Source organism: Miscanthus floridulus, unplaced genomic scaffold (genome assembly GCF_019320115.1).
Source record: "Miscanthus floridulus cultivar M001 unplaced genomic scaffold, ASM1932011v1 fs_822_1_2, whole genome shotgun sequence".
Taxonomy (NCBI): Eukaryota; Viridiplantae; Streptophyta; class Magnoliopsida; order Poales; family Poaceae; genus Miscanthus; species Miscanthus floridulus.
The window spans coordinates 26,620-41,626 of NW_027097319.1; the positions used below are offsets into that span (position 1 = coordinate 26,620).

Below are 15,007 nucleotides of genomic sequence, written 5' to 3' on the forward strand. Positions count from 1 at the left end.
GAGCACCATAGCATGAATGATGAGATAGGAAGACCTGGAGCTCTATTTCCATATTCAGGAAGAAAAAGGCCCCACGTAACTTTAGAAGTATTAGGTTTAGAACACCTAAGTTGAACTAAGAAACAAGTTGGTATTAAGAACACCAAAAGAAAAATGAAATTGTAGCTTATAGACCCGCACTACCAAAACTGAACAAATTACAATGACAATATGCACTCTGAGGCATTTGAACATTACATATATCATATTAGTGCTTTCTGTTAACTAACACCATTGTGCATATGGTCTTCTTATCTATTCTTTTTTATAATAAAGCTGCTTTAAATGGTATTTTTGTATTTTCATGTTTTTGTGAGGAAGTTCCTTTACGACATCAGTTAAAAATCTTAGCAAAGAATATCTGGTTGAGAATATTTAGAAATGTAATAAGAAATTTTCTTACGCCATATTTTAGTAGTAACAAGGGCATTAGAGCGCCGAGTCTAGTTATTAGAACACACCATACCTGCGTGCTAAACAGCAACTGAGATATTGAACAATTGTGAAATCGCATAAAAAGGATGGCACCAGAAGCCAAAATTATCATCTCATGGCTGAATTGTTGTCATCTTATCCAGAAGATTGTGTCCAATTATCCCGTATCTAATATCACATAATGTGAAACTTGGTGTACAACTTTATGCTGCTCTGAAACAGTGTAATTAAAAGTATCAGATTCTTCTGATTTATAGATAGCAATATAGCATAGTACCTATAGGTCATGGTCCCATGGCTTTAGTACAACCCTGACTTACTTTCCCAAATGATAGTCAGGGTGTGTTTGGGTCACCCCTCCTAAAGTTTAGTGACTAAACTTGAGTCACTTTTAGTCACTAAAATGCCAAACACCCACACTAAAGTTTAGGGGTCACTAAAGTTTAGTGGCTTTTAGTCACCAAGGGGATAGCTAACACTACGCCAGATTTGCACATCACTACCGGCATCATCACTGCCGGATTTGTGAGAACCGACAGTGATGTACCTTCACTGTCGGTTATGAGCTTGAAAATCAAAAAATGATTGGGGCTGGGCTAAAACCGGCAGTGAAGGACCACATCACTGCCGGTTTGTGGCTTGAACCGGCAGTGTTTTGGCGGGCACTCATCACTGCCGGTTTAAGCCAAGAGCCAACAATGATTGGGCTCTATCACTGTCGGTTCTAGCCAAGAACCGACGGTGATAAGCCTACAACACAAAAAGGCTGCAGCCGTCCTCTCATTCCTCTTCTCTTCCATCCCGAGAACAGAGGCGCGCGTTTGGACCCTTCCCTCCATTGTTGCAGCTGCTCTTCACCATGAAGCTAGTGCTTGGATTTTGAAGAATGGCTTGATCTTTTTGCTTTAAGGTTAGTAACAAACATCCACTCCTTTGATTTTGTTGCTTAATTAGCTTCGTTTTGATGGCTACATTGCTTGATTCTCATTCTAGTTCTTTCTCCATTCTAGAGAGCACTTTTCCAATTGAACATTTGTGCAAGGCTCAAATTGTGGTGAATCCATTATCCAAACGGTTGGTGTCTATGAACACATTTAAATTCCTAGCTAATTATTCTATGGTGGTCAAGATCATCATTGTTAGTATGTGATGCTATAATTAGTTCTTAGAAGTAGAGTAGAATAGATATTCTTCATTATTGCGCAATAATTATTTTTTACTACAATTTTCAATTTACAGGGCCAGGGCTACCAATTTCAATTTTTCAATAATTAGTGTACAATAATGTTTTTCCAAAAATGGTACTTTCGAGCTACAATTGTTGTTCATGAAGCTCGATTTCTTATTAATTCTTTGTAATTATTGTCTCAGTATTTTTTGTGTAGAGATGGATCGAGAGTGGATGCATCTGTCCTGAATGGACAAGCGGTACATGCATGGCGTCAGCCAATTTATCACCGATGTCAAAGCCCATGCTGAGAATGGGAACCTTGTCTTCTGCCCATGTAAAGATTGCAAGAATCATAAGGAACTTTCATCAAATTGAGTCTATACGATCGCACTTGATTATCAGGGGGTTCATGCCAAACTATACGATATGGACTATGCATGGTGAGGTTGGTGTGAATGTTCTGCAGGAAAATGATGATGATGTGGACATGCCTGACGTAGTCATCCACGATGCTGACGTGGAACCCGGTGTCAATACGGAACCTATGGCCACAGTTAATAATGTGTTTAGGAACACGCTAGCTGACGACACCGAGGATAACGATAGGCATTTCTCAGCTGCTACGTAATGTAGAGACCGGATGTCTTAGTGAAAGACATCTGAGAAAGCTAGAGAAAATAAGACAAGATGGCAAAACACCATTGTATAGGAATTGTCCAATGAGCAAACTGGAAGCCGACATCATGCTGTTAGAGTTCAAATCGACAAACGAATTGAGCGATAAAGGCTTCGATCAGTTGTTAGGTATAATAAGGAAAATGCTCCTAGAAAAAAATGAGTTGCCAGAAAAGACATACTTGGCCAAGCAAATGATCTGCCCCATCGGTCTCGAGGTTGAAAAAATCCACGCGTGTTCCAATGATTGCATATTGTACCGTGGAGAAAAATACAAAGACTTGAACAAGTGCCCCAAGTGTGAAGCTCCACGGTACAAGGAAGGGCCGTCAGATGAGGGTACCAAGACCAGAGGAGGTCCCATAAAGGTCGTTTGGTATTTCCCTATAGCTCCCCGGGTGCATAGGTTGTTTGCATGTGCAAAGTCAGCCAAGCTGTTGCGCTGGCATGGCGAAGAGTGTAAGAAAGATACAATGATGAGGCACCCCGCCAATGGGCATGACTGGAGGACTGTCAATACTATATTCTATAAGGACATCGGTGGAGAGGTAAGATACTTTTGGTTTGCTTTGAGCACAGATGGGATGAATCCTTTCGACTAGGTTAGAAGCAATCATAGCACCTAGGCCAGTGATGCTCTATATATACAACCTTCCACCTTGGGTGTGTATGAAGTGGTCGTACATCTAGATGCCACTACTGATCCAAGGGCTAAGACAACCTGGGAATGACATCGATGTGTTTCTAGAACCAGTGATCGATGAACTAGTGGAGATGTTTGAAAAGGGTGTGCCGGATGTTTGGGACGAGTACAAAAAGGAACATGTCACGATCAAGGGAGTACTTATCGCTACAATCACCGACCTGCCAGGTCGAGGTTCATTGTCCGGAGAGAAGACAAAAGGCTCGTAACACCCAGGTTGTTACATCAAAGTAAGTCATAAAACTCGGTATTTAACTATACTAGCACATGGATACTATGGAAATTAAGGTTAGGATATGTTTACAAGTAAATTTTTTTGGGCTTAATAAGATGATCTACATACTTTTATGAGTTCTCATAGTATAGTAAGTCACAAAACTCGATATTTAACTCTACCAACACTTGGATAATATGAAAATTAAGGTTATGATATATTTTGAGAAAATATTAGTGTTTTTGTTATCATTTGCTCTCTCCCATACTTTTATGAGTTAGAGTATTATGTTAAGACATAGTGGGGAGTTCGATTCCAGGATAAATTGAAATGCATGACATGATCATTGGATAAAACTTCAAACGTACTTTACAGATATGAATTCAGGTAGAGCGTGTCCGCATGTTATAGAGTCTGATTCCAAGATGATTGAGAACACATGACGCGATTGTTGAACAAATCTTCTGAACTTTATGTCGTCCAAGCAACTAGACTATAAACAATACGCCCCGTAGCGCACAGGCATTTTTGCTAGTGTTCCTAATCTTTTTCCGCTGCTTCAGTCTTATGTTGCAGGTGTTTGTTTTATTCGAGCGTTTTATGTTCTTCGGCCGAGGGCCCCGAGCCGGCGAACGGGGGTGCATGGCTCGCCGGGGGCCTAGCGGACGGAGGCGCTGGGGGCAGCGGACAGGGGTGCTGCGGTCAGGGAGGCGCTAGGGCATGCTCATCGCGCGCGTGGGGCGGTGCGAAGGTGGACGCGGAAGGCTACGGGACGAGCTGGGGGCGTGTGGCTCGCTAAAGGGCTACCGGACTGGACCGGGGGGCGTGGGGTGAGGGCGAAAGCGGACGCAGGGGGGGGGGGGGGGCGTTGAGCACTTGAGCAGGCTTTCGGACGTGCGTGGGGGCGGGGGGGGGGGGGGGGGGGGGGGGCGTTGAGCACTGAGTCAGGCTTTCGGACGTGCGTGGTGCGCCGGACGCTAGAACATGATAGTGTCAAAACATATACGTTACAACTACCTGAAAGATGGCACCTTCCTTTCTCAAAGTTACAAAATTACACAACCTGTCATTCTGTATTTCCTATCTACAAGTCTAGTGCTACGTCTCCAAAAAGTGAAAACAATATTTGCATTATTAGGTGCTTTTATTTACGCACAAAACTGTACTAACAATGAACCATATAAATATAGAGTAACTTTTTTTTAACACATCATTTCATTAAGAAGAAAAGAGTGTACATAGAGTACAAGGGGAGAATAGTCCCCAATAAAAAACACACATAGCACAAAGGAACCTACAACCCAAAAACACAAACACTAACACACAAAAAAACCTACAGCCCGCACCTCTGAAGGCAGGATCAGTCACAAGTCCAAGACCTGATTAGAAACTCCTGTAGGCTCTTTGAGCTAGCCGAAAATTCAGAGAATCAAATTCAACCAGGACAAGTCATATATTTAGTCCCTTCCTCCACAAATAACTTAAATTGGAATGGTGCCTTTGTCTACGCATTATCCACTGTACATTTGCCATGACAACATCATGACTCAATATGAGGGCGGTACACCAGCAGACCTACAGGATTACATAAACACATCACTCTTCATCGTCATCATCCGGAATGGCAGTGTCATCGTCAGTACCTTGTAGAAAAGAGTGTGCACATCTTCGCCAAGCTCGGCCAGCCTTGTGCTCAGCTTCTCAACCTTAGTTTGTTCCTGACTGAGGCAGACGAGTTGATCATTCAGTACCACCTCTGTCATTAACAGCCTCTTCCTTGACTTGCGTTTTTATTCCTTCCACGTCAGGATACAGCACACTGCCTCCATGCCGCAAGGTTTTTATCTCAGAATCCAAGCGGTAGTTGGCATGCTCTAGGTTGTTGTAAGCATCTCTTGAGATCAGGCTGCGGCTCTTGAGATCAGACTGCGGTTTTACTAAAAGGTTTCTTTGGTTGTTAGCTTCAGCTTCAATCTGGGACTTCTCAGTTTTCAGTGCCTTCTGTTGTTTCATTCCCTCCAGTTCTTGTCTGAGGGCTTCCAGTCTGGACCCTTTATCGACTGCTTGGTTTCTGCGAAGTACCTATGGTGGTACCACCACCAGTTCTCACTAACTCTTCTGCTAACATTGCATTCCAACCCAGTAAGTCCTGATAGATGCCATTAAAAATATCAGTCTCAGCTTCTTATACTTTATTAGGCAGTGTCTAAAAAACACTAGCAACAACAGGCACCCAAAAACCAACCCATCAATCTAGAAACAATTATTTATGGCCATTAACAAGTTAACTTTAAGAGAACTATGTTATCTAAAATATTTTCTGAAGGAACTTTTCAAATGCGTGAGTTTGCATGAACCAACTTGTTTTGGGTTAATAAAAGGGTCCTCTTGCCAACCTAACCTCAGTGCTAACCAGAAGATTGGTTGATGGTACAGTAGTGTCTCAAGGAGCAAGCTCTAACTATTGAGAAATACACTAAAGTTTTATTACCACTAAGTCATATAACATATGTAGTGAAAAAACTAATTCAAGAATCACTTTCTGATGATATCATGCCAAGAAACCCTTCATGTTTTATAACTGCTTGGTCTTTACTTTGGATTACGAAACTGGTGTTAATGAAATTGAAACTATTGTCAGGTGTCCCAAAATAGAACTGACATTTCTTTTTTAATGGCAATGCACAAGAGATCATTCCTTAGCTTCGATTTTTTGAAGTAATTCAACAGGAAATTTTCTGGAGCAACAAAGGGAAACCTACCTGCATCTCATTGCACTGTTCCTCTACAAATGACTTTAGTCACTTCAAATACTCTCCATCGACCTCCCCATTCTTCTGCTCCGATTCAGTAGGAAGGACTGCAGTTGCAGTTTTTATCTGACTAATTATATCCATTATATTTTCTCTAATATCATCCTCAAGCTTACTAAAGAAATGAACAAACTGTGAATCAAATATCTCTGATAGGATAGGGTGTTGGTCATCTTTATTTGTTCCATACTGTTCAATCTCTTGGAAATCTGACATGGTATTTGCACTTTGTTGGGAAAGCTCCTTGCAGTGATGCTGCTCTGACAACAGATGTGCCAAGCTTTTCCTTAATTCATCAAACCTCAACGTATGTTGGGAGAATGGGAGGCCAATCTTTTGACTTACAACACCTGCAACAGCAAAGGCATCACAACCCTTCTCATGGCTAGCATTGTACAGGATAGCAGCCAGCCCATGAACACAAGCACCTAGAACAACAAGGCATATTTTTAAGCACACTAGAAAAGGAAGTGCGCTTCTCAGCGCCCTACCAATCTACCATGCAAATTTATCTACAATTCTTTTAAGTATATGATATTCATAGAATCAGAACACAAATATTGCAGCCAAATAGGACTGAAGCATTTACTTTTGTAGTCCACAAATGAGCAAACTATTTTTTTAGACAATTTTCCATAGTAGGTGTACAAATAATTCTTGCAGTGTTGAGAAGGCCCTTGCCATAGCAAGTACAACAGGGCACAAGGATTACTCAAACTAAACTTAATGCATACACTATTCCAGATTAAGTTGTCCAATTGCCTTTGATGTCCGTGCACTGGATAGTTCTCAGTCATTGGGTCTTTTGGTTGTACTTATTTGGATACAGAAACAAATAAGACTCCAATAACAGAAAGCAATAACAGGCTAACATTTGGAATACTGTTACAAAAATCCAAATCTTAAATATTAGTTCGCTGCACACTACACAGTTTGCTTAATAAAAGTTTAGGTCAAAACCAAATTCTTTTTTGAAATCATAGGTCGAAACCAAATTCACAAACCAGTGAATAGGACACGGCCAATTCACAAACCAAAATCACAGGTCAAAACCAAATACTTATTTACTGCTGGCTGGTTTGGTGTGAGAGAAAAATACTGTTCCAGCTTATAATCCACGAAACGAACAGGCTTTGATTGACAGTAAGAGCAGAGCCATGAGACTGAACAAAGTCCAATAGAGGATCAGGGGTGTCAGGTTGTTTCTCTAGAAGATAAGATACTGTTGGGTCATCCAAATTCACATATTCTTGTGCAGATCCAGAGAAGTTAAATGGACATAGGGCACTCAAACACTCGGTGGGGAAAAAATCTAGGAACATAGAAGGGATCTCACATCTTCATCAAAATCTCACAGTTGAATTCGACACCATCATCCTGCTCTTCCTCGTAGCGTAGTTGCCATTGTTTTGCTCCTGCAAGGAAGGAGTATGTGATAACACATTAGGAACCGTGCAGCACCGTAATATGTGAACAAATCGCGGTAGCAGCGGCCCCAAACTGGTGTTGCCAAGAGAAAGGAGGAATTGGAGACTGCGACCCTACATCCTCAAGGGCGTCTTCTAGAAATCCTCATCCTGCTGGTCCTTATCGTCTAGGGGATCGGTATTCCTAAGCAATCGATTTCAATCTAAATCAGGAGCAAGCCAGGTGGGCTGGAGGAACTAAGCATCGGGGGTCATGGAAGGAGATGTAAGGAGCAAGGAGGGGGAAACCTGACCTCTTGCTTGTGGTGGCACGGGCGACGTGGTCGATGAAGATGGGTGGTTCGTCGATGTCAGGGTTATGGCCAGACGCAGACCGCCAGATCTGGAAGCTGGGACGCCGCCCTCGTGGCAGCCGCCGGCGCAACCCTGGCACGCCATCGCCTCCCTGCCATTTGCATCATCGGCGGACAGCATCGAACTTCTCTATCCCAGACCTTGGGCGCCGTGGAGCTCACGCGGCTCCCCGCGGTCCAGCGATGGCGGAGCCATGGACCCGTGCGGCGAGCAGCCAGGTGCGGCAGTGGCGACGCGTAGGGCGGCGACGGGGAGAAGAGAGAAAGGAGATAGAGGGAATGAGGCCCAGAAGGAGAGGTCGATGGCGACGCGGCGGCCAAGCAGTACCGGCGCATTCGTGACCCAGCGCATGGAACCAAGCCTCGTGGCCGTCCGCCGATATCAGCCCCCGCTCCTGCACCCATTGCCGATTCTCGTCGGTAACAAGCACAACGTGCCACGTCAGTGACGGCGGCGACCGCCGACCGGCGAGCACCGAGGGGTGGCGGCGGGGTGAAGAGAGAGGCGGAGACAGGAACGGTTGGGGATGGGAGTGGTGTCACCGCAAAAACGCTTGTGGGGTCGGTCCCCCCCCCCCCCCCCCCCCCCGATGGTGCCATTATAATTTTACACGAGTATTATTCCCATTCGTCTATTTGAAAACTATATTATTATAATTTTTTTTTAACTTGAATCATGCCATTTTTAACGTATTCGATAGTATTGGGCCTACGCGTATGTGACTAAAGGCTAATGTATTTTCGTATAACCCAGACTACTCCGGCCAGGTGCCTACAAGTTGAAAACCATCAACGGGGAGGTCTTCACCAATGCCTGGAACATCAAGCAGCCTACGTCACTTTTACCCCTAAATAAACGCATACTTTCTCTTATTAGTCTTGTCATTGAAATCCCCGATCTTTTGTGACATCCACCCCCTACAAGTGTAAGGGGTCGGGCCTCACTCGGGGGCTGGTATGAGTACATTTATCCTACGAACATTCTCTGTGTCTGCCCTCCTTTCTCACGGGAAATCCTAAGAGCTAGGATTTCGGGAACAAGCTCTGAGTAAAACTGAGCGGACTGGGAGGCACCTACGCCCCAGCGGCTACAACGCCTTTAGTCACCAGTGTGATCAGAGCTAGCTCACCCGCACTCCAAGCTTTTATGACCTTAACTATGGAAAGAGTCGGAATGCACTAAACCCATTTTGCAAAAAGAGAGAGAAGAACAAAAAAGTTGTTTGCTATAACAAAGAACTTGTCCTGTTTTCGCACAAGTTCATCGCTCGGCTCATCTGCCCAACTAAATTCTCATGCGGGATACTCTCGTCCTCTACTTCTGCAGGAAAATCTTGTCTCAACAGGAAACACAAGTCGACTGGATGGCTGGGCTACTGTCGAGAAATGGGTCGATCGAACGGCCCAAAACTGCCGCTAAGAGATAAGCACCCTTACTTACATTACATATTAAATTCATTACCGAGCCTCCAACCCCAGCAACGGCAGGGGATCGGACATCGCTCGAGGGCTGGCAAGAGAGTCTACTCGCTAGACACTTCTCTTTGCCCGACCTCTCCTTACGTTTAAAAATTGGAGGCACGGTGTGCGGGCATAAACTTTGAGTAAAACTGGGCGAACCGCTAGAACCCTATGCCCCGACGGCTACGGCGTTTTTGTTCACCAGCATAATTGAAGTCTTTGTCCCCGCACTCCAAGCTTGAGCATCCACCTTCTTGAGAAGGGTTCGGACGGGCCTACTTGTAGAATTTCCATCAAGAAAAGCTGTCAGGTCGCCCAAGCCGATCGAACGGCTCGGATCACTGCCAAGAGACAGAAACGGAAAGCTAGGAAGCTCATGCAAGTTACACCGGCCCCATCACGAATGTCAGACCTGAACCCTGCACGGACATGTTTGGTAAGAGCTCCCAGAACCCATCACTCGCACCATCGAGGTAACGTTACCGACCCCCGCTATTTCTTTATCCTCATTCATTCAATCATCCCGTACATCCAAACATTGCACATGCAATTGCTGCATCGCAATGCTTCGCGTCGCGTAACGAAGTGGCACTCGTCTCATTCGATATGAATGGCGACAGACCAAGGTTTGAAGGCCAGCCCATGAAGGGCTCGAGGCTGCCTCGTGTCAAACAAAGCCAGGGGACAAAAACTGAGATAAGCCCCAGTGGCCTTGCCTGACCCCGCTCAGAAGCGGACAGAGACATCTCGACCTTTCTCGTTTGATTCTAACCTTGAGCCAAACCCACAGAATCTCCATCGAGGAGAGGCCAATGGGCCACCCGAGCCTATCGAATGGCTCGGGCATCTGCCGGGGGGCGGTTTAAGAAATAGTGGAATGCCACATGAGGGATCTACCAACCCCGTCAGCGGATGACGGACCCGGATTCCACTTGAACATGCCCGTTAGTGAGCTCACCGAGCGCGACGCTTGAGCCATCAAGGCAAGTGTCGTTAGCTCAGCCCCTCTAGTTGCGGAAACCAAGGATAGGGTGATGCACGAATCATGGTCGACCCCTTCTGAACCCCACGGGGCTCAGGGGGCTCGAGCCGCTCGATCCTACATCGAAAGGCCAAGGTTCGAAGGCTTGCTCGCGGAAGGCCTGAGGCCGCCTTGTGTTGAACAAAGAGCCAGGGAGGAAAACATAGATGAGCCTCAACAGCATGCGTCTGTCCCGCTTAGAAGCGGACGAGGCCGTCTCAACCTTCTCGTCCGATCCTAGCCTCTAGCCAAGCCCATAGAATCCCCATTGAGGGGGAATATGTTGGAAGGCAGGTTAAGGAGCAACGGAATACCCCTCATAGGCTTTGCCGATCCCGTCACAGGTGATGGTACTGGATTCTGTTCGAACATGCCCGCTAGTAAGCTCACTAAGCACGTCACTCGAGCCATCGAGGCAGGTGGTGTTAACTTAACCCCCCCCCCTCGATTGTGAAAACTATGGACGGGGCGATAGTCACAAAAACAAGCCGACCCTTGATCGAATCCCCGCCATGCGTGGGGGCTCAAGGAAGATCGGACTTACAAGGAGACCGAACGCACAGTTGCAGAACGATAGCTAAAATCCTAAGGAAGGGGTACATGTGAATATAAGAGTAGTTTCGCTATCCTCTCTTCGGTCTTCAGTAACATTCGACCCAGCAACTGCAAGGGGTCGGATCTCACTCGGGGGCTGATAAAAGTATAAAAGACCTTTTTTCGAAACAGTCGCTGTGTCAGACCTCTTTCTCACGTTAAGGCTAGTGGCAAGGTTTGTGGGAATGAATAATCGAGCGTGCCTGGTCAGACTGCAAAAAACCCACGCCCCGATGGCTATGGTAACTTTGCTCACCAGCATAATCGAAGTTTCCCTCTTACACACCTTGGGCCCTACGGTCTTAACGAACGAAAGGGTCGGATTGCATGAGCCCCTTTTTTGAACACGAAAAGGGAAGAAAGAAAGTTCAATCAAACGAAGCGAAATTATGAATTTGTTTAAACAAAATGAAATTACTAAATGAAACAAAATTATGCATGAGCCCCTACGGTCGATACTCTCAGCATAGTGGGAGCGGGCAATGACAAAGGCTTGGGTAATCCTAGAACGAAGAGCTTCTCTCTCGAGCTGGCGCACCCGCGCCGTGATATCTACGGTTGTAGAGGCCACAAGTGAGTTGGTTCCCTCTGGCCGCGCCACCTCCTAGTCATCGCTCTCCTCCTAAAGGATCCCTCATGTCTTAGCAAGCTCCATGACCAGCCCGGTAGAGACGCTCTTGACCTCCAGCCTTTGGGCTACCGTGGTTCCAAGATCGGCCCAGAGGGAGCTGACCCCTGACGCACCTCGTCACGCTCTCGGATGGCCTGGTCACGCTCCTCACGGGCCGCGCCATGCTTCGAGTGGAGTCTCTCCATAGTCTGGCGTAGCTCGTCCCGCACCTTGCACAGCCAGGCTATCGCCTCGGCGTCCAGGCTCGCCCTCTGCTGTAGGGCCACGGACCTCTCCTTGGCTCCCAGCTTGAGCTCCCGCTCCTTCTCCACCTCAGTCAGGAGGTCGAGGACCCGTTGGCGGGCCTCGGCGTCCCTATGGAGCAGCCCGTCCCACTCCTTTCTGACGTTGGTGCCCTCCTCCTTGTCCTGCCGCGCCCTCACTGATAGATCCTAGAACATCTTCTCGGCATCCTCCGTGTCCCGACACACCTCGGCCTCCCACTGCCGGAGTCTAGCCGCCTCCTCAGCCAAGGGAGTCAGCTCGGCCACCTGCTATTGGGTGGCAGCAAGCTAGGCGTTCACATCTCCGCATAGCCAGGCCTCTTCGGTGAGGCGGTCGCATTCCACCTTCTGCTCGCGGAGAAACCAGGATTTCTCTTGGCTACGAACGATAAGGGACTGAAAAGAAGATCAATGTCAAGACATAAGAACACATGTAGAAAGAAGAAAGCGAGAGGGGAGATTAAGTAGATACCCGGCCAGTAGGAACGATGACATCATGGAGGATGCCCCTGGCCTAGTTTAGGACTTCCATCATGGCCGAGATCCCTTCGTTGAGACTCTCCCACTCTATGCTCTCGATAGCATCATCGAGCGAGAAGAGTATCGACGATGGGTCTTGAGGATCCGTACGGGCGAGCGGTGACTCACCCCGCACGGGCGAGCGACTGCCCCTTGATGTCAGGGCCAAGGGCGACCCCCCGCTGGTCCTCTCCACCACAGTCATGATGCCTGATGACCCTTCGGTTGTGTTCCTCTCCATCCGACCCATGTCGGGTGCCTTCACCTGGGTCACTGATGGCACGGATCACGCCACATTCCTGAGCACCATCGCGGTTGCGTCTAGCTTTGCCTGGCTTGTCATAGTCGCTGCCACCTCCATTTGCGTCGGAGGGGCCTCGACCGATGGCGTCACGCCAACAGTGGTTGACGCCATGAGTGTGAGTGGCAGCTCTGTCCGCTCCAATGTCAGCAGTGGAATCGCTTCCGTCGTCAGTTGCTCAACGCCCTCCGAGGGTGTTCCCTCAGCCTCAGCGATAGTTTGTCCCACCGAGGGCACAGGCACCACCACGGGCGGTGCCTGACTGACCGATGAGGCTGGGATGCTGTCTTCGCTCCTGCCCAAAGTAAGAGCGACGTCGGGCGATGGCCAACGTCTCGCCTGAAGGACGACACTCTTCTTGGGCACCAGCGCCAAGGAGGTGCCCCGTCTCAAGACTCTGCAAAAGTTAAAAGGCATAAGTCACACTGCAAAATAGAGCAAAACAGAGAAAATAGAGGAGTTGGTGACTTACTTCGGTGCTGTTGGGAGGTGGAGGTGTTTTGGGGACGAACCCCCAGGTCCCTGCTCCGCCTCCTCGGGACAGGGCTGTTTTGCGCCTGCCCCCTACTCTTGGGCCGAGGGGCTCACCTCCCTGGCATCTAGGGGCATTGTGGTGGAGCCACTCCCCTCCCTCGACACCTCGGACGTAGTGGTAGATCCGCCCACCCTCGTCGACTCTTGGGGCATGGCGACGGGTCTGCCCGCTCCCACTAGCACCTCAAGAGCGGCGGCAGATCTGCCCGTCCCCGTTGATTCCTAAGGCACGATGGCGGGGCCGACCCCTCCGCTGCCACCTCGGGCGCGGCCGTAGATCCACCTGCCCCTGATGGTTCTAAGGACAGGCCGACGGTCCGGCCCACGTCCTCTGGCCTCACAGCCGCACCTTCCCTCGCGTGGAATAGGAAGGGTCCCTGCATGGATGAGTGGGTACCTGTCAGTATATCCTTGCTCCCTAGGTCATCCCACTCGGCGTTGTCTACTACCTCATCTTCTTCTTCCTTGTCATCGTCATTGTCACTGTCGGTTTCTTCACCGCGCTCCCACGCACACAACTTCTGTTGTTTCTTCCCCCTCTCGTCCTCCTTCTCCTTCCGCTGCCGCTCGACCATGGTGCGGTTGGCCACCGTCACGACCCGATCCTTCGGTAGTGGAGCTGGGTGGTCTTGGAAAATGAGTCTCTTCTGTTGGTCCCCCTATTTCAAAATCAGCATGAAGGGGTCGGGAGTTCAATTAAAAAGGAGTCACGAGGAAAGAAAACTTACGAAGGCAATGTACCCCGGTTCTGGTCGCATTGGGGGTGCCCCAGTACCGGATACACAAAATCAAGGACAGCGCTGACGTCATCCAACGGAGGCTCCATCGCCTCCTTGATGCGCTGCGCCACTTCAGAGGGTGAGAGCACTTCCTCGGCAAGCATCGTCCGTGTAGGGGAAGCACACGCCTCATCAGCGGTGCCACTCTTTGCATGTGGTAGGCGTCGATGATCCCTGACCCCTTCACGCCCTTCTCCTTTAGGATCCGGATGGCGGTGAGATGGTTTTGGATTCTCTTCTTGTCCTTCTCCGGGACTCCCCACTTCCTCCAAGATTCTAGGACCTCCTCGATGAGGCACCCAGTGAACTCCGGCAAGGGGGCAACTACATCATTCCTGACGTAGAACCAATGCGAATGCCACCCCTTGTTGGAGGTTGATAGACGCATCGGTGGGTACTCGTTGACCTGGTTGTTGCAGAGCTAGATGCCAGCGCATCCCATCGGCACGTTCAGCTCTTGACTCTTCTCCAGCTTCTTTAGGAGGGTGACAGCAAAGAAATACCACCGTGGGTCGAAGTGGGGACTAATCCCCAGGAACCCCTAACATAGGGTGACAAACGCCGCAATGTGCTGGATCCCATTGGGATTAAGGTGCTGCAGCTCCACCTTGTAGTAATGTAGTAACCCCCAAAGGAACTTGTGGGTGGGGGTGGCGAATCCCCGCTCATGGAAATGAGCGAAGGACACAACGTAGCCTTTGGACAGCAACGACATGTCCTCATTGCCGGGCAGCCGTAACTCCTCGGTGGTAGTCCACGTGCAAAGAAGGCCACGGTGAACGAGGCCCTCCAGGCGCTGGAGGGTGATATTGGATCTGCACCATGGCTCCATTGAACAATTAGGGGTGGGTGGATGCAAACTTGACAGCAGCTAAGATGTGGATGCGGGAGGCTTAGGTGATTGGCGGCAGAGGTCGTAGATGCAAAGGCAAGGAGGCAATGTACGAAACCCTAGGGGCAAACCCTTTGGTTTTATAGGGGCGACGAATGCGAGGAAGGCAACCGTCTGCCTAGATCTCCATGCCTACCATGATTCACCACCATGTCACCATGCGGGGTATGCGCCCCTAATCC

General features: G+C 48.4%; 1 long non-coding RNA gene across 1 annotated transcript; it reads right to left on the bottom strand.

The window, feature by feature from the left end:
- Positions 1 to 4,428: 4,428 nt before the first annotated feature.
- LOC136533245 (uncharacterized) lies at positions 4,429 to 8,389 on the bottom strand. Its single transcript, XR_010778415.1, has 5 exons — positions 7,771 to 8,389; positions 7,596 to 7,661; positions 7,387 to 7,465; positions 6,000 to 6,400; positions 4,429 to 5,386 (listed from the first exon to the last, which is right to left on the bottom strand). It is a non-coding gene; the product is annotated as an uncharacterized lncRNA (long non-coding RNA).
- Positions 8,390 to 15,007: the final 6,618 nt, after the last annotated feature.